We start from the raw sequence: 26,778 nt of genomic DNA on the forward strand, positions 1-26,778 counted from the left end.
TTAAAAAAAAAAATCTAATTTTTCAGATGTTCTATTTTCAGATCAACCTAATTTCTAGCAGTAGCCTCCTGTTTCCTTTAACAAGTGAATCATTCCTTTTAATAGAGATTTTATTTTAAAGTGGGGGTGGGGGAAAGTGGTTAAGCTAAACTAATCAACACATTAAACATGCATATCAGTATAGGCAATATTTTATACCCGTAGTGTCCCACCACTACAAAGATGGGAGGTAAAAACATATTTTCAACTTTTCTTTGGAACAAAGTTTGTTCACTATATTACATGTTATTTATTTGGGGATTCTCTCTGCTGTTGTCCTTGTGTATATTGTTTTTCTGGTTTTTCTTGTTTCTACTCTGTATATATTCATGTGTCTTCCCATGTGTGTCTGACTTCTTCAGAATTGTTGTTTCTTATGGTAGAATAGCTTCCCATTACATTCACGTGCTATACTTTGTTGAGCCACTTTCCCCAAAGAGTGAGCATCTCTAGTTCTTCATTACTATCAAACATGCTGCTATGAATATGAGGGAATATATAGGATTTTTTTTTTGTAGTGTTAACCCCCATCAGATAAATACCTTCTTAAGGACAGGTCTTCTTTGTGTTCTCAGCATTTAACACGGTACCTGGTATATAGAAGTCATTTAATCTACTTGTTGATTTGACTTGGGGTATGTTGACCAGCTATTTTAGAGGTAGGATGATGAGAGTGGAAAGAGAGTTTAAGTCAGGAAAGAACTGGGTTTGACTCCTGCCTCTTATAATTACTCTGTGTGACTATGGAACATCAATTTGTCTCCTCCAGCCTTAGTTTTCTCCTCTATAAAATGGGGAATAAAACTTATAAAAAAATAATACTTTATAAGTATTATAAAACACCTCACTAGAGGAAGGATTAAATGAGACAATGTAGATAAACTTCAGAAGTTACATATTGTCAACTGTTATCTTATTTTCTAAATCTTCAGAGACTAGAACTAGTGAAAGAGGGCTTTTATATTGCAGCAAGAGGAGAAATGAAGCAGATTCTGATATCCCCATCTGTAAAATGGGGATAATAACAGCATCAACATTCCAGGGTTGTTGTGAAGATAAAATGAGATCCCATCTGGAAAAATACTGTTATTTTAATTATTTTAGTGCTGGATTGAAGCTACTTGCTGGTTGTGTAAATTTGGACAAGTCAGTTGGTCTCAGCTTCTTCATCTATGAGAACGAAGTTGTGGGCGAGATGATTAGCTAATGATTCATCCTTTGACAGCTTAAATGGGGTGATATGCATGTAGGGATAGACTATAGGATCATAAGACTGTGTACATGTGGAACTTCAGAGACTAAGTCCAATCTCATTTTACAGATGGGGAAACTGAGGTCTAGAAAGGGAAAGTGGCTTTCTAGGGTCATAGGTTGGGTCTGAGGTCAGAAGTTCTCTTAATGATATGACTACTAAGAAACACAGGCCTGAAAGGAATACTTCATTAATATTATTCATGCTGAATGTACATGGCCTGCCATTATCCAGCACTCCAAAAGACAAAAGGGATTATTTAAAATTGGACAGAAGGGGAACACCCTAGCTTTCAAGAAAAATGCTGCTTGGATACAAACAGGTTTTTCTTAAATTGCATCCAAAATACTCCCACGAAGTAAACTTTCCAGCTCCTAATTTCTCAATTGGGAAAGGTCTGTCCTTTATTCTTGAAGACCAGGACATCAGGGAGGTGATACCATGATTCGTAAGTGAATTGGAGTGAAAGGTGGGAGGGCCATGCAAAGTCACCAGTCTCCCTTTCTGCTGCAGAGCCATTTGGGTCTGGTAACAACATAGAGATCAGAATGAATGGAGATGGCCCTAAATATTGGCCTTTTTAAAGCAAAGGTTTTTTAAGGTCTCTGTTTGACTGAGGCAACACTCAATCAGTGATTACAGCTAGATGAGAAAAGAGGCAGAGAATATCAATATTTATCAGTCTGAGGACAAAAAGAAGTTTTTGTCAAAACAGAAACAATTATTTATATTCATTAAGAGCCAATCAGGACCCAAACAATAACCAAATAGGGCTTGGTCTAGCATCTGTGGCTGATCCATCTATGAGAGCCTTAGTGATTAAGATTTGGTCCTTAAGAAAGAAATCTAGCCCATAAACCCCCGCATATCTTCTGAGGTTTCAGGGATCAAAATTTATATTACTTTGGGCAGAGAACCTGCAAGTATGATACCCTATGTGGTCAGAGAGAAAGGAAAGGAAAGAAGAAAGGAGTCGTGTTGTCCAACTGGAAGAACCAGAGAAGGCAAACTTGAACTTTAGTGACTTAGGAAGACTTCCTGTTCCTATCAAAGGTAACTGGGTTTGTGCTGGAAGTATGCAAATGGCGATTTTTATGGATGTATGGTCCCGTGCGCGCTGTACTTTGATTGTATAAGACATAGCTAGATCTAACTTTACAACTGCATTACCTTTTTGTTTGTGCTTGAAAAGGCAGCTGGCTTTCATTACATTGGAGACTTCAGCAACTATGTCTGTGTTTCTCCTTCCCTCTGTGTAGTGCTAGAGGCAAGATTCTTTGGGTTTTTTCCCATTGGTTAAAACAACAACAACAACAGCTGGGGTATAATAATTAATTCAGGAATGGAGCAGTAGATGGGAGTTGAGCTGGTCACATAGTGAGAGCAAAGGACAAGTGATAATGGTCCTTCCCGTTGGCATCCCTGCAGTAACAAGTGAATTCAGGAAAAGGTCCCAACATGTTGGTGCATTTATGGTAGGATACAGAGTGCAGTAATGAGCATACTGGGATGGCTACAAGTGCAGATCTCTTAGAGTATTAGAGTGGAAAGAGAATTAGATTTATAATCAAAGGGACCAGGTATAGCATCCTGGCTGTTGTAGACCCGGGGACTGGTAGAGCTGGGGAAGTGTAAGTGAAGTTGGCAAGGTGCTGTAGGACATACAGTATTGGTTTTGGAGGAAGATTCGAATTTGGATCTTGTGTGATGGTGAGCAGCTTCATCTCTCCTGCTTCAGTTTCCTTATCAGCAAAATGGGCACAATAACAACCTTTGTCTCCCAGAGTTGTTCTGTGGAACAAATAGGGTTACTTATCTTACTTAAAGTTCCATAAATATGTTAGCAGTTATTGTGTTATCAAGACTATTGTTAATCCCTCTAGCTTCCACTCTAGATGAAGGAGACCTGAGTCTACTTTGACCCCAGGTGGATTAATGTTGGGTTCATTGGGCCAGGAACTTGTTGAGAAGTTGGGATAGTCTTGAAAGTTACCTAACTTAGCTGGGTTGATACTTATTGTCTCAGAACCTCAGATCCCTAAAGTGGGAATCATAGAATTTGACAAGTTTGAAAGAGTCCTAAAAGACTAGTCCAAACATGCTGAAGAAACTTGAGGCACAAAAGTTGAAGAGACATGTCCTATATCACAGATTTAGGCTGTGGCAATGCTTTTGAACACAAGACCTTTTTTGCTGCTTTTTTATATTGCTTGCCTAACTAGATTGTGGGGAGGCCGGCTCAAAATAACTTCTCTAAATTGCCCAGTAACTTAAAGCATGGATGGGGAGAACTGCAAATTCTTAGCCTATTGAGCAAGAAATCATATGGGAAATCAGTGATATGGTGAAAAGTGACCTAATTCTGGTTCTGGGACCCAAGCTTGAAATGTACTCTTTTCTCCCCTCTGCCTTTTACAATCCCTAAACTTCCTTCATGACTTAGTTAAAATGCTAACTCCTTGAGGCCTTTGCCAAGTCCCCAGCTATTGGTGTCTTTCCACCTCCTTTCCTCCACCAGATTGATATTTATTGTTTTAGGTTTTCTATTTGAGTCCACCAGGAATAGTGCTTAGCACAGAAAAAGCACCCAGTTTGGGGATACAAAAAGAGGCAAAAGGGAATCCCTCAAAGAGATCATGAACTTATGAGAGAGGTTACTGGCTAAGAAACCAGTTATATCAAAGATAAAAAAGGAAAAATCAAAAGAGGGAAGGCACTAGAATTAAGAGGGGAAAAAGTGGGAAAGGTGTCTCTAGGCACCTAGAAGGTGGTATTTCAGTTGGGACTTGAGGGAAGCTAGTTGGCTTTTCAAATATCTTGCCATTAATTTAATTGGTATTTAATTATATCTCAACATATTGTTTCTTCAGATCGAATGTAAATTTCTTCAGGGCAGGAATGATTTTATTTTGTGTGTGTGTGTGTGTGTGTGTGTGTGTGTCCGTATTCCCAGCCTCTCAAACAGTGCCAGTATGACTGAATTCTTAACTAATGTTGATTGATTAATCACCAACCAATCGGTTTAAAGACCTTGAATCAGCCACAACTTTTTGCCTTCAATTTCTTCATCTGTAAATCAGCAAGGTTGGAATGGATTGTTTTTCAATCACAAAATTATGGATTCTATTTTTTAAAAATTAGCACCTTATAAATGCTACCCTGGGGTGACAAACATGGGGTGTTCATTTGTTGATCATTTTAATAAGAAAATAAACTTATTGAGGGCAGGAATTGTTTTTCTTCCTTCCTCCCTCTCTTCTTTCTTCCCTCCATCTCCTTCTTCCCTTCTCCCTTGTCCACCTCTGTCTCAGTCTGTCTCTCTGTCTCTGTCTCTCCCTTTCTCTGTCTCTCTCTGTGTCTCTATCTCTGTTTCTGTTTCTGTCTCTGTGTCTCTGTTTCAGTCTTTCTCTTTTCCTTTCTTCTTTAATCTTTCTATCCTCACTATCTAACCCCACGCCTGGCACATAGTAAGCTCTTAATACGCAGTTGTTAGAGTAAACAGACTTCTTAAGCACTCAGTTTCAGATTGACCCACAGGCACATACACACACCCAAATGATATTTAAGACCCCCCCCCCATTTCTTATAATCAGGACACTGTTTTGGGAAATGACAGTGAGACAAACAAGAGCTGAAACGGTGACTAGCATCAGCGTTAAACAAGACAACCGCTTTTGCCCTTTCGCAAATGTCACCCTGGCCAGTCATTATTTGGGGGGAGCTTCTCATCAAAGGGTAAGTCTGATGTGTAAGCAGATAGCATTTTTTGGAAGGTTTCCTGCTTAACTACAGGGTGGCGAGAGTACTGAAATAAAGCAGACCAGTGAATTCTGCAGCCAGCTGCATGAGGTTCTTAACACCTGGAGCTGCAGAAAAGAAACTGGTTCTTGTTGTTTTTTTTCAAATAACACTTTGGGTTCTATTTCGTCTCGTTCCCCCTTGGGTTGCTTTGCTTTCAGTTGTTGCAAACTCCATTAACTCTTTGAGTCCCGGACGCGTTGTGCCGGGAAGCGCACAGTATATAAAGGAAAATTGCCACCCTGGAAGAGAGTTGCCGGGAAACTCGGCTGCATCGTGGTCCAGGAACTTTGCTGCTCCGGGCTGTGGCGCCTTTTCCAGGACAGGAGCAGACTTTGCGAAGTCTCCCAGCGACCCCGGTGGGCTGTTTGTTTGCGAGCCCACCGGCCGCTCAGGGTAATAGCGACGGATTTCTGACGTTCGGCTTGGGGGGGTGGGGGGGGGGGGGGAAGGGGCGGGGCACCGCGCCCGGACCGGAGGGCCCCGGAGCCCTCCTCCAGGTTTCTTAGACCTACTGGGTGTCCGTCCCTGCCCGGGACAGTCCACTCCCCCAGTGCCCAGGGCTCGGTTCCCGTGCATGACCTCGCTTCCTCTGGATGTGCGATCTGATTGGCTTGGCTTGGGATCCCCCTGGCAGGCAGCGCAAGAGAGGCCCCAGGTTTGGGGGGAGGAGGGGTGTCTCACGCCAGAGAAATGCAGCCCCGGAGCTCGCTTGACCTGCTACATCCTCCCGGGCTTTTCAAGTCAAAGAACTCCGACTTCCTGAAATTGTTGCACTGGATGTAAGCGCTGCCTCCTTGAGGAGCTTTGGCTGGGGGGGGCGGGGGGCGGAGCGGGGCAGGGGGGGGGGAGACGCTTCAGCCGCGCACACCCCAGAAAAGGGGGAGCGGGAGGCTGCGGGGAGCCCCGCGATGCCGGAGGCGTGCCTGCCGCGCCCGGGAGCCCGCTTTCTCTCCGGGGGACGGGAGGCGGCCCCGGGCTGGCCCCGGCCGGTGGTCCCGCGGGGGTGATGTGAGCGCGGGCCGGCCGGGCTGGGCAGGGCAGGGCAGGACAGGGCAGCCGATCGCTGCCGGGGGACCCCGCACGCTTGTCCGCCTGCCCCCGTGGCTGCCGGAGAGCCGAGGAGCCGGGCTCGCTTTCTCCCCGAGGCCCCGCGCCAGGACCCAGGTGGCCCAGAGACTGGGTGAGTGGGAGCCGCCCCCCACGTCTGGGACCGGGAGGGAGGGGGCGGGCCGAGAGCGAGCGAGGTCCCGGGACAAAGCCAGCTCTGCCCCCGGACGCCCGCTCCAGCCGGGTAGGTGGACAGGGCAACCCCCCACCCCTGGGGCATCTGCGCCCTGGAGGGGCTCTCGTTCTCGCCTCGGGGAGCACCCAGGGCCGCCCGAGGGACAAAACCCATTAGCAGCTTTCCGGGTGGGAGCGATTGAGGCAGGGCTCGCACGCCGCCCGGCTGTTTGTGCGTGAGTGCTCTGCTAGAGAAGCGGATCTGAAAGGAGAGGTGTGGGAGGGGGAGCCAGCCCCCAGACTCTGGGTCTTCCAGCCTCCCCTCCCTTAGCTCGCACTTGCGGGCTACCGCGAACCCCCGACGGGGGCTGTGTCCCCTCCGTTCCTCCAGACACTCCTCCCTTCGATTGGAAATCACTTTTTCTCTGCCGAGGCCCCTGGGTGTTCGGGTCCGACGTGGATTTAGAAGCCACATCCTCCGAGTCCAGATGCACTTTCCATTCTGAGCGCCTCTCGGGGCTCTGATTGGAGACCGCGGTTCCCCTTCGCGGGTCCCTTCTCTATTGTTTATGTGTCTGCGTGCAGAGTGGGCTCGAGGGGAAGGACCTGTGCGGGATTCCATCCAACTGGGACCGGGAGAGGGACGTTAGAAAAACCGGGCTGATAATTGGGGGTCCCGCCTCCCAGTCATATGACATCTCCTCCCTCTCCGAGATCCTTTTGTGTTTGTCAGCAACAAGTAGGGAGTATTTATAGAAGGCTCTGCAATCCTGCGGTGCAGCAAGGTTTCAATTACCCCCATTTGCCCATATGACTAAATGCAAGCTCTCTGTGCCGTCTGCTGGGGGCGGGCGGGGGGGGGGGCTCTTCGAAGGGGCCCACGCCTGAAGCTGGCACCTCTGACCAAGTGGGTGACGCGTCTGGCACAGGGGACGGTCGGATCGGGGAAAGCCGGAGAGATAGAAGGGGACTCGGGGAATCCATCAGTCCCGCCCCTTCATCGAGGAAAACTCAAATCCAGAAAAAGAAAATGGCTTAATTAAGTTTTTACAAATTACACCATAGAGAACTGTAGGCATCGACTCCAAGACATGGGTTCCAAGAGCCAGAGCGAGGGCTAGGTCTTCTAGGTTATTAAGCCTCCCTTTTATACAAGAGGAACCAGAATCCAGAGCAGGGCAGGATTTTTCCTTTGGAAGGCCGTCAGGATTTCTAATCAGGTCCTTTGATAGCAAAAGCACTTTCTGTCAAGTTGCTTCAAGTTATTACTTCCTCATTTAGTCAGAAGAATCAGGCCAGATTTAAGTCAGGCAAACCTGCAGTGCCCAATTTGTATCTGGAAGAAAATAAACAGAATTTTTGTGGGCCCTGGGAAAGGGCCAGCAAAGCAGGTTAAGGGCCCTGAATGATGGGGCCTGGGTCATTCATCGCTTTAACACAATGACTGCTGTAATAACATTTGTTTCATTGAGTTGTTTAAATTCTCTGGCCTCCCCAGGAGAGCCCTCACTCAGCAAGCCTGAGAAGCATTGGTTGGGTTGAGCCGGCAGTGGCAATCCTAACCACAGCTTGGGGCAGGAATGGCATTTCTTTCCCCCCAGATGCTGCTACATTTCACACACTACTGTAGGGAGCTGGTAAATTCCTCTCCTTGGTCAAAGGAGGCCCATTTTCACTAAACAAAGCAATAGGTCAGGGCAGGAGGCAGGGACAGCCCAACTTAGAAGTTTCTGAGAAGCTCCAATTACCCTCCAGTTAAAATTAGCTGGCCAGAGGGAAGGAGGTTCCCTTCTGCTTCCTCTCTCCCCAGACTCCTTCTTCGGTGTGTGCATGAAAAAAAACTCACCTTGTCTGGACCTTGGTTAATTGGTCCCTTCTGGTTTTGATTTTTGTCCTTCTGCATTTCTTAAACTAGGTGGCCCAGTGGATCAGAGCACTGGCCTGGGAATCCTCCAAATCCGACTTCAGGCACTTAGTAGCTGTGTAACTCTGGGCAAGTCAGCTTAACCCGTTTGTTTCAATTCCTCATCTGAAAAATGAGCTGGAGAAGGAAATGGTAAACCATTCCTTTATCTTAGGCAAGAAAACCCCAAATGAGGTCATGAAGAGTTGGACATGACTGGCCAGCATTTCTTAAACTGCCTGAGAATTTGGCGTTGGAGCTGGAGATGCAGCTAGCCAAGATCTGGCCAGCCATTGTAGAGTAGAGCCAGGCAAAGAACTGGAGCCAGAACCATAACATTTTCCTCATTTCCTTGTTCTTTACAGGAGATGCAAAATTGAAATAATCCGCTCACGGGCATATGTAATGGAGGAGCCAAAACTGGGGGCCTGGCTCTTTGACGTGAACTAGTTAATTGTAATATTTCAGCATCTCCTTGGAAGGCTGTGACCATCGGTGACCTAAAAATACATTGTCTTGAGTTTCCATTTTTATCCACATTCTTTTTAGATTTCTTCTTCTTCTACTTACAAGATTAGGGCATGAGCAAGTCATGACAGCTCAGAGCTTGAACGTCCTGGTCAGGAAAATAGGGAGGATCACATGTAATTTTTTGGTATATAAGAGAATAATATAGTTGGTGCATATAATACAATAATGTTTTGCTAAGGCCAGGATGAGAACCATTCCTGGGCCAGGTGACAACCCTCAAAGGTTGCGGAGGGATGAGGTGGGCTTACTATTAAGGAAGCAGCTGGCTGGCAAAGCTACTGGAGTGGCTAAAGCTATAGTTGAGAAGAGCTGAGTTTGAAAACTCATTGTTTGATCCTGGTCGAATTACTTAATCTGTGTTTGCATTGGTTTTCCTATCATAGCATCTATCTCAAGGATTATTATGAGGAATGATAAAGCACTCTGTGAATCTTAAACTCTCTGTAAATGCTACTCATTATTATTATCAGTGGAAGATCCAGTGTCCTCCCCATTATGCCATACTTCCTCCCAATGAATGTCTCTGAGAGTCAGCTTCATCATCTGGAAGTTTGGGATACTCGGTTTACCCACTTCACAGGGTTGTTTTGAGGAAAATAGTAAATCATCAAAATAATGTAGAAAAGTCACATCATTATGGTTACTTTTCTTCTGCAGCTTAATCTCTGACCTGATGAGCCAGAGGGAACCTTAGAAATCATTTAGCTAAGTCCCCTTATTGTACAGATGAGGAAACTGAGACCCCCAGAGGTCAATGACTTGGCCACTGTCACCCCCATCTGCTTTGCCAATTCTGCATTTTTCTGTTTCATACAACATCTGTTTATCCAAGAGATCAGAGACCTTCCTCTGATTGTTTTAATATTTCAAGGGCAACCATGCAGTGATCAGATTTTCACAGACTCTTGAGTTGAAATAGTTCTTGGCAATCAGCTAATTGAACCCATACCCTCCAAAGAGTCCCCCCTCATGGCACACTGGAACAAGGGATGGAAGTATTTGTAACTTACAATACAAATTTTTAAAAAATTGATCATAAGCTCATTGATTTATAGCTAGCAAGGACCTTGGGGGTAGACTAAGTTTGCTTTTCTACATGTTCACTGCTCTTAGCTCTGCCCTCCGAGGCTTAGCAAAGCAATGAAAATACGCCTTCTGTGTAGTGATCCTTCCAAAACTTGAAGTTTTGTCACTTTCTCTTAAATCCCTCACTTTTTTCTCCAGCCCCAATGACATGTCCTGGAGGTCCTGGAGGATACTCTTCAGGGGTCTTCAAACTTTTTAAATAGGGGTCCAGTTCACTGTCCCTCAGACTGTTGGAGGGCCGGACTAGAGTAAAAACAAAAACTTTGTTTTGTGGGCCTTTAAATAAAGAAACTTCATAGCCCTGGGTGAGGGGGATAAACGTCCTCAACTGCCACATCTGGCCCATGGGCCATAGTTTGAGGACCCCTGCATCTAGTTTATAGCCCTTCCTAAAAAATGATAACTCTCCTTAACTCTTTATGAGAACAGATTTGTAGTTCATTACATGGGGTCTCCTTTCTTGCTTCTTTCTTTTAAAATATATTCTGGTCACAGAGACTATTCTATTGCAGCATAAATGGCTCTCCTTAAATTATCTTCACACTGGGCTGACAAATGCCATTTGAAAATAATATTGACAAGCCAAAGTGAGAAGGTCTTCAGTATTGGTTCTGCCTCTTTCCAAATGCTTGTGTAAGATTAGGAAAGAACTGGAGTTCTGTACGCTTATCTTTGGAAGATCCAATTAGATTGAGAAGTTTGTGGATTTCTTGAACGACTTTTTCAAATCTGTATGTGTTTCCATTTGTTTTTATGGTCTAGGAAAATCCCATATTGTCCTGAGAACTTTTTTGGTCTTTTTATTGTATTTTTTTTTTCTCCCTAAGAAAAAGAACCCTGCTTTGGAGCATCTTCTAATGACCTTTCTCTGATGGAACCTGCTGAAAAAAAGTTTGGTATAGTGGAAAGAAAGTGTGCAGGATTTGGTGTCAGGAAATCCTGAATTTAAAGGAGCAAAGGGTTAGAGCTAAAAGGGACTTGAAAGGCCATGCAAACCAACCTGCTCTTTTTCCATAAAAGGAAACTGACATTTAAAGACATCGAGTGAGTGGCTCATGGTCACACAGTTAGAAAGTATGTCTTGGAGGCAGGGCTTTCCAACCCAGGTCCAACATTCTAGCCTCATTCTGCCAGGGATATTTTTTCCTTTAATTTCTTCTATTTTTAAAAAATAATATTTTATTTTTTCCCAATTACATGTAATAATAATTTTTGACATTTAAAAAAATGTTGACTTCCAAATTCTTTTCCTTCCTCTCTCCCTTCCCCCTTCCCTGAGATAGTAAGCAATTTGATATAGTTTCTACATGTGTAGTCATGCAAAACGTATTTTCATATTAGTCATGTTGTGAAAGAAAACACAGACCAAAAGAAAATAAAGTGAAAAATAATATGCTCTAATCTACGTTCAGACTTTATCTGGAGGCAGATAGTGTTTTCATCATGGGTTCTTTGAAATTGTCTTGAATCGTATTTTCGAGAAGAGCTAAGTCTATCATGGTTGGTTACTGTGTATAATGTTTTGGTTCCACTCGATTCACTCTGTATCAATTCATGTAAGTTTTTACAGGTTTTTCTGAAACTGACTTGTTTGCCATTTCTTTTTTTCCCGTTAGTTTTTCTTTTTTATTTTTTTATTACAGCTTTTTATTTACAAATTATATCCATGGGTAATTTTACAGCATTGACAATTGCAAATCCTTTTGTTCCAATTTTTCCCCTCCTTCCCCCTACCCCCTCTCCCAGATGGCAGGTGGATCAATACATGTTAAATATGTTAAAGTATACATTAAATACAACATATGTATGTATACATGTTCATACAGTTATTTTGCTGCTCAAGAAGAATTGGACTTTGAAATAGTGTACAATTAACCTGTGAAGGAAATCAAAAATGCAGGCGGACAAAAATAGAGGGATCGAGAATTCTATGTAGTGGTTCTTAGTCATCTCCCAGAGTTCTTTCTCTGGGTGTAGTTGGTTCAATTCATTACTACTCTATTGGAACTGATTTGGTTCATCTCATTGCTGAAGATGGCCAGGTCCATCAGAATCGATCATCATGTAGTATTGTTGTTGAAGTATATAATGATCTCCTGGTCCTGCTCATTTCACTCAGCATCAGTTCGTGTAAGTCTCTCCAGACCTTTCTGAAATCATCCTGCTGGTCATTTCTTACAGAACAATAACATTCCATAACATTCATATACCACTTGTCATTTCTTATAATAGTATTCGATTACAATCAGTAACACAACTTGTTCTACTCTTCCCCAATTGATGAGCCTTGCCTAAGCTCCCAGTTCTTTGCCATCACAAAAAGAGCCAGTATAAATACTTTTATAATACTTTATAAAAAATATTAAAGACCAAACAGGTCTTCCCTACCCCCCCCCCACTTAAAAAAATTTCTATGGGGTGTTGGGTCAAAGGGTATGTACAGTTTTATAGCCCTTTTTGGGTGTAGTTCCAGATTGCTCTCTAGAATGTATACCAGGGCTTCTTAATTTTTTTGTATATCATGGATTTAATTAACAGTTTGGATAAAGCCCATGGATCCCTTCTCAAAAACGTTTTTAAATGGATAACATACATGGGATTACAAAGAAAGCTAATAATATTAAATTAATTAAATTAATACTATTAAAAAGGATCCCAGATTAATAACTTTAGCCCTATAATCAATTTTGCTAGCTAAAAGATTCTGTCAAATCTTCTAGTCTAGCTTTCCTGCTGAAGGGGAGGAGAGAGTAGCGCAAGCTATGGGGACTTCATTTGTACCAGTATGTTGCCTAGCACCGAGTTAGGTATGTTCTTAATAAAAACTGATGTTGGTTGATTTGAGGGGCCATTGGAAAGGTGAAAATCTCCCTCTCCAGGACATTTTGCTACTGCAACTTTCATTCTTTTCCCAGTCTCTCCCGGCAACCCTCTTTTAAAAGGTAAATATGACCTTCCTTGGAGGCTGCATCTTAGGCTATCTTTAAGCTGTTGATAACTCAGTGTGAATTAATTCATTTATTTCCAAAGTCTAAGGACTGGGGTAACGGGAATCTGAAAGAAATTTGGGGTAGGGCAAGGAATAATTTTGATAGTAAGGTTCATATGAACGTGAGTTTAGAACTGAAGGGGACCTTGGATCTATTTGCAGAGATAATAGTGAAGGAAATTTGGGGGGATGTCTTCAGATTTTAAGAAAAAAAGTATATTTTTATTGAGACCATCTAAAAGGACTAACCTTTGTCAAGCCATTTTTATCATATTTAAATTAAAATATATATATATATATATATATATATATATATATATATATATATATATATCTTGATGGGAAAAAGAGTAGCAGCTCACATTTTTAAGTCTCATAGACAGGAAGAAAGTACATTTTTATTGAGGCCATGTAAAAGGATTTACCTTTGTCAAACCATATTTATCCTTTTTTAATTTTTTAAAAAAGATCTTGATAGGAAAAGTAGTAGCAGTATATATATATATATATATATATATATATATATATATACTTGATATCATTGGTTCATAGATGGGAGAAAGCACATTTTTATTGAAGCCATGTAAAAGGATCTATCTTTGTCAAACCATATTTATCCTCTTAATTTAAAAAAAAATCTTGATAGGAAAAATAGCAGTTCATATTTATATATACTTGATATCATTGGCTCATAGACCAGGAGAAAGTACATTTTTACTGAGGCCGTGTAAAAGGACTAACCTTTTTCAACCCATATTTATCATCTTTTAATTTAAAAAAAAACATCTTGAGAGGAAAAATAGTAGTCGCTCACATTTACTTATACTTGATATCATTGGGTCATAGACTGGGGAAAAGTACATTTTCATTGAGACCATGTAACAGGACCTACCTTTGTCAAACCATATTTATCATGCTTTATTTTTTTTTATTTTTTTGGCTGAGGCAATTGGGGTTAAGTGACTTGCTCAGGGTCACACAGCTAGAAAGTGTTAAGTGTCTGAGGCCAGATTTGAACTCAGGTCCTCCTGACTTCAGGGCTGAAGCTCTATCCACTGTGCCATCTAGCTGACCCTTAATTTTTAAAAAATATCTTGATAGGAAAAATAGTAGCAGTTCACATTTATATATATTTGATAGCATTGGCTCATAGACCAGAAGTCAGAAGAAAACTTAGAAATCAATAAGTATAATTCCTTTTTTTTTTTTTTTAAACAGATGAGGAAAGTGAGGTTTGGAGAACCTATAGATGCTACATGCAGGTTGGTTTGATTGAGTCTTGGACTTTAGAGATGAAAGATCCCATTGTTTAGTGGAGGGAGTAGAGTTGGATCCCTTACTCAGGAGTAGCCAGAAAATGTAAGAGGCAGCATTCCAACCCAGGTCTTCCTTAAATTTGTCATGTTGTCCTCAGCTTTCCATATGAAGATGAATTTCTGTATTTCTAAATTTCTTTGAGGTGTAGGTTGGGGAAAATGTATTTTCTAAGAATCAATAATTGATGGGTTTTAAAAAGAACATCTACTTTTCCATAAATTCTTCAGCATGATAAAGAGTATTTAATTTGGATACAGAAGGGCTCTGGATTCAAATTCTGTCTCCGATGCTTCTTAAGTGATTTGATCATTGGTGACTCTCCTATCCTCACTGAGTCTCAGCTTCCTCATCTGTAAAATCAAGACATCTGGAGTATCTCTCTTCAAAGGATTGTTGAGAAGATCAAGAGAATGTACTGTGTAAGGTACACAATCAGGGGTACCTGGGGAAGAGAGGGGCTGGTTTTGGGAGCTGAAGTGAAGAATCCACAGAAAGGGGAAGTGGGAAGGTATCAAATGTTTATTCAGATTGACCCAGTCAGGCTCAGTTGGGTTGACATTGCCTTTGGAGGTCCACTCCAAGATTTCACAAAGAATCAAGTACTTTCAGTGGTTGCTCTTATTTTCAGCAGAGTCTCAGAGACTGAAAGACCTTCTACCAGAAATGTGAGAGAACTCAAGCCTTGGGAAGGACACTAGATTTGGAGTCAAAGGATTGGGTTTGAATTCTGGCTCAGCCACGATCTGTGTGGCCTTAGACTAGTCATTTCCCATCCCAAATAGTAGTTTCTTCATTTCTTGGTTGAATGTACCCTTTATTTCTAAACCTGTATTCCTAAAACCTGGGAGAGAGAAAAGGAAAAAAATGGGGTTTAACAGAATTTTAAAATACATTTGTCTGTGGCTGTAGGCAAGGTTAAGGATTGTGGCTCTCCATAGCAAGCACTGTGACAGTACACACTTATTGGGCATTTTCAGGCTCCCTAAGGATTATTCCTTATTCTGTGATAGAGACAGTGTAAGTATAATACAGGGGAGGTGACCAGGAGGAATTAGGTCAGGGAACTGTGTAAAGAGTATCTAGATCAGGTTCTGATTTGAAGATTGTACACATCTCCATTGACACCATCTTGGGGATTTTGTGGATTATTTTGTGAAGCGTATCTAGGCCCTGAGGCAGCCGACAAACTCAGTCTCTCTTTGTCTCTCCTATGTCTGTCTGTCTGTCTCTTTCTCTTTCTCTCCCTCTCCCTCTCTCCTATCTCTCCCTTTCCCTCTCTCCTGTCTCTTTGTTTCTTTCTCTCCCTCTCTGTATCTCTCTCTCTCTCTCTCTACATATACACACAAAGACACAATAGATAGATAGATAGATATCCAAAAGAGGGGAAAGCTCTGGAATTAAGAGGGTTAGGGAAGACTTAATGTAGAAGGTAGGCCTTTAGTTGGGATACAAAGTAGCTGGGTGGTACAGTGGCTAGAGCCCCAGGCCCAGGAACACTCCTTTTCCTCAGGTTTGGTCCCAGACTCTTATTGGTCATGTGACTTAAGTCACTTCACCCCTATTTGCCAATGGCCAGCCACCCCCAGTATCTTTGCCAAGAAGACCCCAAATGGGGTCTGAAATGCATGAGCAACAGGAACAACCTAGGGCACTTGTACAGTCCACAGAGAAGATGCACTTTAGGCCCTGTAAACTCGGCTTGCTCCTTCTTTACGGCTGGAAGATTGATGTTTGAGTGAGACTTGGCTGGTGGCTCTGGACCACACCCTGGATGGACCTTTGAAAGGAGGAGGGGAGAGACTCGGGTGAGAAGTGGGCCCGAGGTGGAGAGAGGTTACTCAGAGCTGACTGCCCTCCCCAGCACGGAGGGACAGCTCAGGGCTGGTGTCTGCGGCCTTCCCAGATGAAGGGCTTGGGGGGAATAACCATATCCTGCCCTGGGGACCCAGCCCTGCTCTCTGATCTCTGTTCTGAGGGCCAAGTCCAGGGTGTGGTTCTGATTCCCACTAGCCTTGACTTAATCTGTCTGTCTTTTCCAAATACCCTGACTCATTCTTCATTCCCTTCCACCCCCATCCCTTTGGCTTTTTCCTCTTTTTCTTTTTTTAATTCAATTTTTATTTTATTTTCATCACCAAATTTTCACTTTCCCACATCCCCTCCTCCACTCACTGAGAATGTGGGGCAAACAAAACCAGTTATAATTATATACAATCAAGTGAAATTCCTTACATTATCCACGTTCAAAACAAACCCAAACTAACAACCCTATTTTAATCTACACTCTGAGTCCATCATCCCTCTATCGGGAAGTGTGTAGTATGATCCATCTTCTGGAATTGTAGTTGATAATTGTTGTTGAAAAAAGTTATAAAGTCTTCCAGAGTATTTGTTTTTATAGTATTATTGTTATTATATAAATTGTTCTCTTGGTTCTGTTCACTTCACTTGGAATTATTTTATACAAGTCTTTCCAGATTTCTCTGAAACCATTTCTTTCATTGCTTTTAAAAATACATTTGTTTATTTGTTAGTTGTTAGCACACATTGCTTTATGAATTAGATTGGAAGAGAAAAGTCAGGGGAAAAAGGAAGAACCATGGGAGAGATTAAAAAAGCAGAAAAAGAAGTAAACATAGCATGTGTTGATTTACACTCAGTCTCCTTAGCTATTTTTCTGGATGCAGATGGCATTTTCTGTCCAAATCTATTTCATACAAGTCTTTCCAGCTTTCTCTGAAACCATTCCTTTATTGCTTCTTTTTTTTAAAAATCCATTTATTTATTTGTTTGTTTGTTTGTTTGTTTTTAACACACATTGCTTTATGAATCATATTGGGAGAGAAAAATCAGAGGAAAAGGGAAAAACCATGGGAGAGATAAAAAAAAAAAACCAGAAAAAAGAAGTGAATATAGTATGTGTTGATTTACATATACTTAGTTCTTTTTCTGGATGCAGATGGCATTTTCTGTCCAAACTCTATTGGGATTGCTTTAGATCACTGAACCACTGAGAAGAACCAAGCCTTTCATAGTTGATCAGTGCTTTTCATTGCTTCTTATAGCACAATAATATTTCATCACATTTGTAGACCATAATTTGTCCAGCCATCCCCTCCGTTTCTAATAATTTAACCACTACAAAAAGAGCTACTATAAACATTTTTGTACATTTGTGTTCTTCCCCCGACTTCCCTTAAAAAAAATCTTTAGGGCATTAGACCTAGTTGTGATATCTTTGATATTCATAGTTTAATAGCTTTTGGGACATGATTCCAAACTGCCTTCTAGAACTGCTGAATCAGTTCACAGCTCCACCAAAAAATACATTAATATATAGCCCCTAACCTTTCAGCATTTGTCATTTTCCATTTTTGTCATCTTTTGTCAGTCTGATGGGCCTGTGAAATGATACCTCAGGGCTGCCTTAATTTTCATTGCTTTAATTATTCATGGTTTAGAGCATTATTCCTGTGGCTGTTAAAAGCTGGGATTTCTTCCTCAAAAAACTGCTTTTTTTTTGTATCCTCTGAACATCTTTTAAATGATGGGCTTCCATTCCCAGACTGATTTCTTTTTTTTTTAAACTAAATTAAAAAAGACCATTCTTTGTCTCATTTCTTCCCTATCTAGCCTTAATCACTGAATGGGTGATTGCCCAAATCGATACCTCTTAAAAGGACCTTTTCTTTAAAAAGGTCCAGGGTGTCTCACCACATCCAGGGCCATCTCCAATTGTCCTGATCTGGCCACTGGACCCTCATGGCTCTGAAAGAGAAAATGAGGCAAGTGACCTTGTATAGCCCCCTCTCATTGAAATCCAATTTACTTGCATATCATGGTATCACCTCTTTGATGTCATGGTTCTCTGAGAAAGAAGACAAACAATATGAATAATTGGGAAGTAATTCCTGCAATTCATTCATGCATTTATTCATTCTCATTATGTTGTCAGTGAATCAAGGAGAAGAGACCTTTCATGTACCATCAAGGAGATATGAACCCAGTTTTTGAGTGGAGATTAACAAACTGTACATGAGGAAGATTATCTTGAAGAGTCAGAACAAGGTTCATCTACTGCCCTTATTGAGTTGACCAGTCTACTCACAGTTCCTGTAGATAATGAGTATCCCCATTAAGTACATACTGTGTGCCAGGCCCTGTCTAACTACAGGGAATAAAAAAATAAAGCAAAAACAATCTCTACCTTCAATGAAATTATATTCTTTTTTTTTTAAATAGCATTTTATTTACAGGTTATATGTATGGGTAACTTTACAGCATTAACAATTGCCAAACCTCTTGTTCCAATTTTTCCCCTCCTTCCCCCCACCCCCTTCCCTAGATGGCAGGATGACCAGTAGGTGTTAAATATATTAAAATATAAATTAGATACACAATAAGTATACATGACCAAACTGTTATTTTGCTGTATAAAAAGAATAGGACTCTGAAATATTGTACAATTAGCCTGTGGAGGAAATCAAAAATGCAGGTGGGCATAAATAGAGGGATTGGGAATTCAATGTAATGGTTCTTAGTCATCTCCCATAGTTCTTTCGCTAGGTGTAGCTGGTTCAGTTCATTACTGCTCCATTGGAACTGATTTGGTTCATCTCATTGCTGAGAATGGCCAGGTCCATCAGAATTGGTCATCATATAGTATTGTTCTTAAAGTATATAATGATTCAATGAGATTATATTCAAGCATACAAACAAGTACATACAGACGGATATATATAGGGGAAATTGGAAAATTGTTTTTGGAAGGGATCTGAAAGGCTATTTAGTCCAGTATCCTCATTTTACAGATAAGGTCACTGAGGTCCAGAGAAAAGTAACTCGCTTAGGATTGCACAGAACATAGTAGAAGGATCCAGTTCCTTTGGCTCAGATCTGGAGCTCTTTTCACTACATCACTTTCTATAGAAAGTAGGTATTTCTGGCATTAAAAATGTAGGCATTTATCCTTTAAAACTTGCTGTTCCCTGCATTATATTGGGCCCCAGACAGCTGCCCTACCTTGCTGACCCCTAATTCCAGCTTTGCAAGGAAGTGATTATGGGGAGTCATGGATTGCCTGGCATTATTTGGCCCATAGCATGGTGTCTTGGGTATCTCATAAATAGATGACCTAACAAATGTTTGTATAATTCATGTGAATTCTGAACATTCCTGGCAGTGACTTAGTGCGTGGCACATGGAAATACTTAATAAATACTTGTTGACATTTGTTGGAAGAATGTGACAGAGGAGGGGCCCTCAAGGTACTAGGAAATGAGAGAAACACTGGTTCTGTGAAGGGCTGTGAGCCCAAATCATCTGAGGGTGGACTGAAGGAATTAAGGAGAATTAGCTTAGAGAAAGCTCAAGTTGTGCTTCTGGATTTGAAGGATCATCAAGAGGAGGAGGGGGATTGGATATGTCCAGTTTGGTCCCCAAAAAACTGCCTAAAAAGTCAGTATTATTCAGAAGAAGAATGGGTTTCACTTTCTATTAAGTCCACGAGCAAAGACTGGAAGATGAAACTCGATGGGGTGGTGTTGGACGTGAGTTAGAGAACATGGTTGCCAAGGATGCTCTCAACTGTGATTCTGCAGGTCAAGAGAGTGGAAGCTTGGTCATCAGTGGCCCCAAGTGAGTCTTCTTGGCAAAAATACTACAGTGGTTTGCCATTTACTTCTGGCTCATCTTATAGATAAGAAAACGGAGGCAAACAGGATGAACTGACTTGCCTGAGATCACACAAACATCCAAGGCTGGATTTGAATCCTGGAAAGTGAGTCTTCTGACTCACTCTATTCAATGTACCAACTAGCTGCCCCAAATTTCATTCAATTAAGTTTCATTTAATTTCATATAATTTTTAATTTTTTTCTAATTGTACTGTTTATTTTTAATACACGTTGTTTTATGAATCATGTTGGGAGAGAAAAAGCAGAGCAAAAGGGAAAAATCATGGGAGAGATAAAAAAAAACAGGAAAAAAAAGTGAACATAGCAGATGTTGATTTACATTCAGTTCTCCTTAGATCTTTTTTTGGATGCAGATGGCTGCCCCTAATTTCAGTTCTCTAGGCCAGATAAATGAAGTTATCAATTCTGTACAACTTTTAAAATTATAATCTAACAGGGTCCTTTGAAAATATGAATCATTTAATCTTTTTTCTGCTTCATCTTTTTTCTCCTTTATCCTGATGGTTTGTGATAAATAAAGTTATCAATGCTATACAACTTTTAAAATTATAATTTAAGAGGTTCTTTGAAAATATGAATTATTTAATCTTTTTTCTGCTTCATCTTTTTTCTCCTTTATCCTGATGGTTTATGATATGTTGGGTTTCCAAATTTCATTTTAGGAATTAGAGTGGAGAGTTTTGGTGCAGAAAATGTTGGTGATTAACTAAATCGATAAAGTTCTGTGTTTTTAGAAAAATACCACTGGTTCACTGTCTGTCATCATCAGGAGAGTTTCAGTGATCGAATGTTTGACTCCTGACTTGGTTTGTGTTTGTGTTTGTGCACGTGCATACTTTCAGCTCAGGAAAGTTTTGTTTTTCTGAGACTAGAAGGGAAGTAGAGAATCCAGGAGTTAGAAAAGTCTCTGATGAAAATGTCTTGTAAGGGAAACAAGAGGCAAGACTGGCTGAAAGAAAATAGGGAATGATGTGAAATAAGGGTATTCCAGGCTAGAAGAATTTATATTTAAATATGGAGGAAAAAGGAGGCTACTGAAATTTCTCGAGCCAGGGAATAACATGGTCAGACTTGGGCTGTTGCCTCTTCCAGAATGATGGCCTCCAAGGTCCAGTGCCGGGACCTGACCGGGATTGTTGGCAGTATATGCAGACTGAACAGATACTACTCTTCTCTGAAGTTGTTCAACTATTTGCATTCTTACGAAATGAGAGAGACATGGATAGGAAGAGACTGGTTCATGACCAACTAACTCAATGACGTTAGAGTAGAGAAACTAGTGCAGATCCCGGCTGAGTTTTGAATGCCATCTTTGCCCCTTGTTATCTGAATGACTTGGGTAAATTAATCTCCAGGGCCTTGGTCTCCTGATCTGAAAAATGAAGAGACTGGATTAAATGACCTGTAAGTTTTCCCCTTTCAGCTCTAATTGTAACTCCAGTTTGTTAACTCTTTAGTTTCCAAAAATGATATTGAATAAAATTGATCAATTGAATTGGAGAGGTGACTACTGAGGGCCTTGGGATCCTTGTACCTGAGGGTCATTTGAATAAACTAGGAATTAACTCTTTAATTTCAGAAAACTATATTGAACAAAATTGATCAATTGGAGAATTGGAGAGATGAGTGCTGATGGCAAAGGGCCTTGGGATCCTTCTACCTGAGGGTCATTTAAATAAACTAGAAATGCTTTAACCTGGAGAAGAATAGATGAAGTCTAGTAAGGATATAATAATTGTCTTCAAGTATTTAACTTTCTTATTTTGGAAATCTTGTAGCCTCTTAGTGGTTTCCAAGTAACTGTTGGAATGGAACCTTCTTGAGGCAGGGACCCATGCATTTGCCTTTCTTTGTGTTCCCAGTACAAAGCATGGCTTAATAAATGCTTATTGATTTGAAACTCCTTCCTCCTCCCCCCAAAACCCCAACTCTATTCTTGAAAGCAAGACTAAATGATTTCTGCTTTTTCTTTAAGATCTGACTATGAAGTGAGCTATGTGTGTGTGTTAATCAAATTTGTATTTGAGTAGTAGGAATCTCTGGGATTTTAGCACCTCATTTATTTATTTTTTCATGTTTATCTTTTTAAAAAAATTAATAGTATTTTATTTTTTCAAATACATGCCAAAATGATTGCCAACATTTACCTTTGCAAAATCTTGTGTTCCATTTTTTTTTTTCTCTTTCCCCACTTCCCCAAGATAACAAGCAATCCGCTATAGGTTCAACATGTTAGCACCTCATTAAAAAAATAGTAACCCACCCAGAACTAGATTTGGCTACTTCTGAACAGCTCCCAGATATGTAGCCCCATAGTTCAAACAGCTTCTTTCTTTCCCTTTCTCTCACGAATTTATCTGTGTTTCTGATTATTTTTAGTGTGACAGAATAATGACATAGCACCCTGGAAAAGGAAGGGCCTAAGGGTATTTAAATTTCTAGTGTGGACATTTACCACCCTACCTTCCCAAAAGGGCAAATGCTACAAATTAGGGCTTGGGTTTATTATTCTGTTGCATGTTTAACATTAAGAGAAAGTGATGGAGAAAAGTATTTTGTGTTTTATTTTGAGAGCTGATTGTTAAACAGTTATCAGCACATCACTGGAAGAGGTGCTTCAGGTTGACTATTTTCAGGATCAGTTATCCATCGTCAGATACAGCGGATTTTATTTTTCTGATCTTAGATAATTGGAGAGGGGCTAGTCCCGAGAACAACTCAAGCAGTGGGAAGTTCCAGTATTATTGGTCTTTTCAGTATTGCAAAGGTTGTTCAAGAAGTTTGGGATGATTTTTTTCTGCCAGCAGCCATTTGGATATTTATAACATCCTTGGCGGGCCCTAAAAAAGTATCAATTTATAGAGCTCAAGCAGTGGGGAGTTCCACTGAATAGAAGAATGCTTGCGCCTGACTATGTCAAAAAAGAAGGGGGAATGTGTAAGGAATGAGGGGAAAAAATGAGAAAAGTGTTTTGTAATGGTTGATATGCAGATGTCAGTCACAAGCGTGTGCCATTTCCCGTGATGGGAGCGATCCCCATCCTTCCTATTTCTGTTAGAACCAGTCAGTCTCTCCCTCCGCTTCCTAGAATTGCCACAGCCACATGTGCAGCTTTCCTTCTGCTCCTCCCTGGAATCACAGATGGAGATCCTTGGATCTTTGTGCCTTTGGCCTATTTTACAGATGCGGCACTCAAGGTAAAGCAGGCACAATTACTTTGTCAGAACTCATGTCTGATCCAGGGGCTAATGGCCTTTTCATTTCTGCCATGGAGACTCCCAAGGTGAAGAAACAAAAAGTGAATTCCGTGTTTTTCACCCCTAGTACTCTGATGGCGGTCCCCGGTCCCTGATGCTCACAGAGTTCTTTGAGCCCGGCTCTTCTTGGCCCTCCCAGATCTCCGAGCTTCGCTGAATGCATTTGTGGTTCAGGTTCTGGCCAAGCCTGGAGCCGAACAGACTCGTCTGGACTTTGCTCTGTGGTTTTCTGAGACAGGAGGAGCTCAGGTAGCGTTTTGTGTGTTCGCAGAATGAATACCTGAAGGGATTGGGCTTTTTGTTTTCTTTATGGTAGGAATGCAAAAAAAAACTCTGAACGTTTTCCAAAACCTCACAAAGGGCTCTTAAGGTAATTCCGTATTAGACTGAGCTGAACTGCTTTAGACCTTGCCACAACCTGCTGCTTTACCTGTCTCCCTCAGGTAGCCCCGTTTTAGGCTGGTCTCCTCAGGAGAACCTTCGGAACCGATCTGCAGAACTCTATGCTGTCCTCCCCGGTTCTGGTGGTCCTGCTGGGCTGCATCTTGGACCAGAAGCTTCAATAACGGGTGTTACATTTTAGGAAGGGCATTGATAAAGTGGGAGGCCATCCAACATGGTCAAGGGTTCCAAGAAGAGAAAAAGCCTTTCTCACCAGCTTCAGATATCATGTGGGAAAGGGATAATTAATTAAGACTTGCTCTAAAAGCAAAAATCTCAAGAGAGCTTGGGACTTAATCTAAAGGAAGAATTTCCTAGTAGTTAGGGTACTCCAACAGGCAGAAGTGAATAGGTTTCCCTCTTTATTGGAGGTTTTTAGATTAAATTCAGATTAAAGTTTTTACATATATAATGTAATATATATGTAAGATATGAGTAATATGAATATATACGTATACACACAATGTATACATGCACATATATATGTAATATGTAAAATATATGTGTAATATGTATATATGTAATATAGGTATACATGTAATATATATACACATATATAAAGTTGTATATATATATATGTATATATTTCTGAAGACTTCTGAAGAAATCTCCTTTCCCAATTTGTGCTTGAGCTGGGGGTTGATTATTGGCACAAAGGTTGGATAGCTACATCCTGAGTATATTGTAGAAAGGAACCATATTCAGATGTGGACTTGATGACTACCAAGGTCATGCCCAAATTGGAGTTTCTTTGAGAGCCTTAGTTATGTGGATAGCCCTGAAATATTAAGAGAATCAGAGAAAGGCCTTCAGATCCTTGGAAGAATGATCCATTTTCTGCATTGCCCGAGTTGACCGATATGGAGGAGTATTATTACTGAGCAATTGCCCCTGTTTTCATGGTACAATTCTTGCAGAGAGAGTTTTGTTCAGAGGAAGAATGATGCTACTTTACATGGGATTCTAGCAACTGTATCCAGAGTAAAAATATTGGGACATATATGATCTTGTGGCCAAAACAGAAATATCAATACTGTTGTAGTATAAACTTCACCATCATAAGAGGGGAACTTGTGAATCTCTTTTGGCCACAGTCTTGCTGCAAGGGGAGCCTGTGGGATCGCTTTGGGCCACATTCTTGCTGCAAGGGGAGCCTGTGGATCGCTTTGGGCCACATTCTTGCTGCTAGGGGAGCCTGTGGATTGCTTTGGGCCACATTCTTGCTGCAAGGGGAGCCTGTGGATCTCTTTGGGCCAAAGTCTTGCTGCTAGAGGAGCCTGTGGTTCTCTTTGGGCCACAGTCTTGCTACTAAAAGGCATAAGAATTCAGTTTAAATTTCTGATTTATCTTGAATTCCAAGGACTAATGAAAAAATGTCCTTCCTAGCTCTTGTCGAGTTGGAATAGACTGTGGACTCAAAGATTGAAATATGTCATCAGGCATTATTAATTTGTACTGAACTTTTTACTCTTTTGGCAATTAATATCAAGCTACCTTTTATTTACTTATTTACTCTGTGTATATATATATATATATATATGTGTGTGTGTGTGTGTGTGTGTGTGTGTGTGTGTGTGTTTGTGTGTGTGTGTGTGTGTCCTTGTTGAATTTAAGCTTTTTTTTGAGTAGGGATTATTTCATTCTTCATATTGTAGTTCTCTGTACCTAGTACAGTGACTGTTACATAGAATCACTGCAAATTGATTGATCCATTGATTATGCTCTCTCATTTGTTTTGGACCGTGTCAATTTGAAATTGATTGTATAGGTTTCACAGCTTGCTGTATAAGTAAAGCATTCAATCATTTCAGTTGTGTCTGACTGTGACCCCATTTGGGTTTTTTTTGGCAAAGATACTGGCATGGATTGCTATTTCCTTTTCTTGGTCATTTTACTGATAAAGAAACTGAGGCAAACAGCTAAGTGACTTGTCCAGGATCACACAGCTAATAAGTTTTTCAGGTTAAATTTGAACTCTGGAAAATGAGTCTTCCTGACTACGCTCAGCTCTCTATCCACTGTGCCAACTTGCTGCCCCATAAATACTGCTAGATCTTGATTAATGTGAACAATGAATCCCATGAAGCAATTGCATATATTTCAGTTCACATTATTCTAAATTATATTTATTGTTATATTTCACATATTAGTATATAACTATATATTACATTTATTGTAATTATGTAAAACATGGCCATTGGTTCCAATGGAAACATGCAGCGACTATGTGGGGTTTATTTTTGCACTACTCACACCTAAGTATGGGCTCATGATACATCTTAAACAAGGAAAAAGGAGCTCAATGTCACCGGGTCATTTGGTGGGGAGTCCTTTATAAATTTAGTCCTTTATAACTTAGACCTTAATTTCTTTTCTATTTGCTCCTGAAGGCAATAGGGAGCCATTGAGTTTATTGAGTAAGGGGTGAGATGGTCAGACCTGTGTTTTAGGAAAATGACTTTGGTGGGTGAAGGAAAAATGGATTGAAATGGGGAGAAATTTGAGTTGAGGTACCAGGAATTTTGTGGTTTTAGTCCAGTTTTGAGACATTGGGGGTCTGCACCAGAGGAATGGCAATGTCAGAGGAGAGAAGAGAGTGTATTAGAGAGATATTAAGAAGGTGGAATAGACAGTCTTTGGTAACTGATTCGATATGGGATAATCTCATTTTATTTATTTATTTTCTCAATAGTTTTTATTTTCCAATTACCATCATTAATTTTTTTTGCTTTGTTTTTTTAGATTATATTTTTCCTTCCCTCCCTCTTCCCTAAGACAGCTAGCAATCTGATATAGTTTACAGATGTACAGTTATTTTTAACATATTTCCATATTTGTCATGTTGTGAAAAAAATCAGAACAAAAGAGGAAAAACACAAGAAAGAAAAAACAAACAACACAACAAAAACGGTAAAAATAGTATGCTTCAGTCTGTATTCAATCTCTATAGTTCTCCCTCTGGATGTGAATGGCATTTTCCATCTATGGGCTAATCTCTTACAGGAAAAAGACCGTATTGCAGAACATGGAGTCTCAGAAAAGCAAAATAAGTTGGCTAAAGTCTCATAGCTTGGCACATGTCAGAGCTGATTAAAATTAAGCCCAGGCTTTCTGATTCCCAGTCTTAAGACAGACACTTTGACATTGCTTCTCTTGAGCTGTTAGTAATGCTGTTTGTAGGACAGCCTAGGGCACAAATAAGGCTTATTTATTTATTTTTATGTAGTACTTACATTTAGTCATCT

At 40.8% G+C, this 26,778-nt stretch overlaps 1 protein-coding gene and 1 long non-coding RNA gene across 8 annotated transcripts in view; one reads left to right on the plus strand and one right to left on the minus strand.

Moving 5' to 3' along the window:
• Positions 1-26,778, plus strand: part of PRR5L (proline rich 5 like) — a 135,775-nt gene that overhangs the window by 34,074 nt on the left and 74,923 nt on the right. The window contains exon 1 of one of the 7 annotated variants that reach the window (XM_031942659.1): positions 5,548-5,871. The exons of 4 other annotated variants lie outside the window; for them this stretch is intronic. The gene's annotated coding sequence lies outside the window, so the exon portion shown is untranslated. Of the gene's footprint in view, positions 1-5,547; positions 5,872-6,108; positions 6,273-23,214; positions 23,342-26,778 lie in introns of those variants that run through there. 2 more of the 7 variants (XM_003773696.4, XM_031942661.1) reach the window with 2 other exon arrangements.
• On the minus strand, positions 7,514-8,332 carry LOC116419938. The gene is made up of 2 exons (XR_004230265.1): positions 8,160-8,332; positions 7,514-7,649 (listed from the first exon to the last, which is right to left on the minus strand). It is a non-coding gene; the product is annotated as an uncharacterized LOC116419938 (long non-coding RNA).

Source organism: Sarcophilus harrisii, chromosome 6 (genome assembly GCF_902635505.1).
Source record: "Sarcophilus harrisii chromosome 6, mSarHar1.11, whole genome shotgun sequence".
NCBI lineage: Eukaryota > Metazoa > Chordata > Mammalia > Dasyuromorphia > Dasyuridae > Sarcophilus > Sarcophilus harrisii.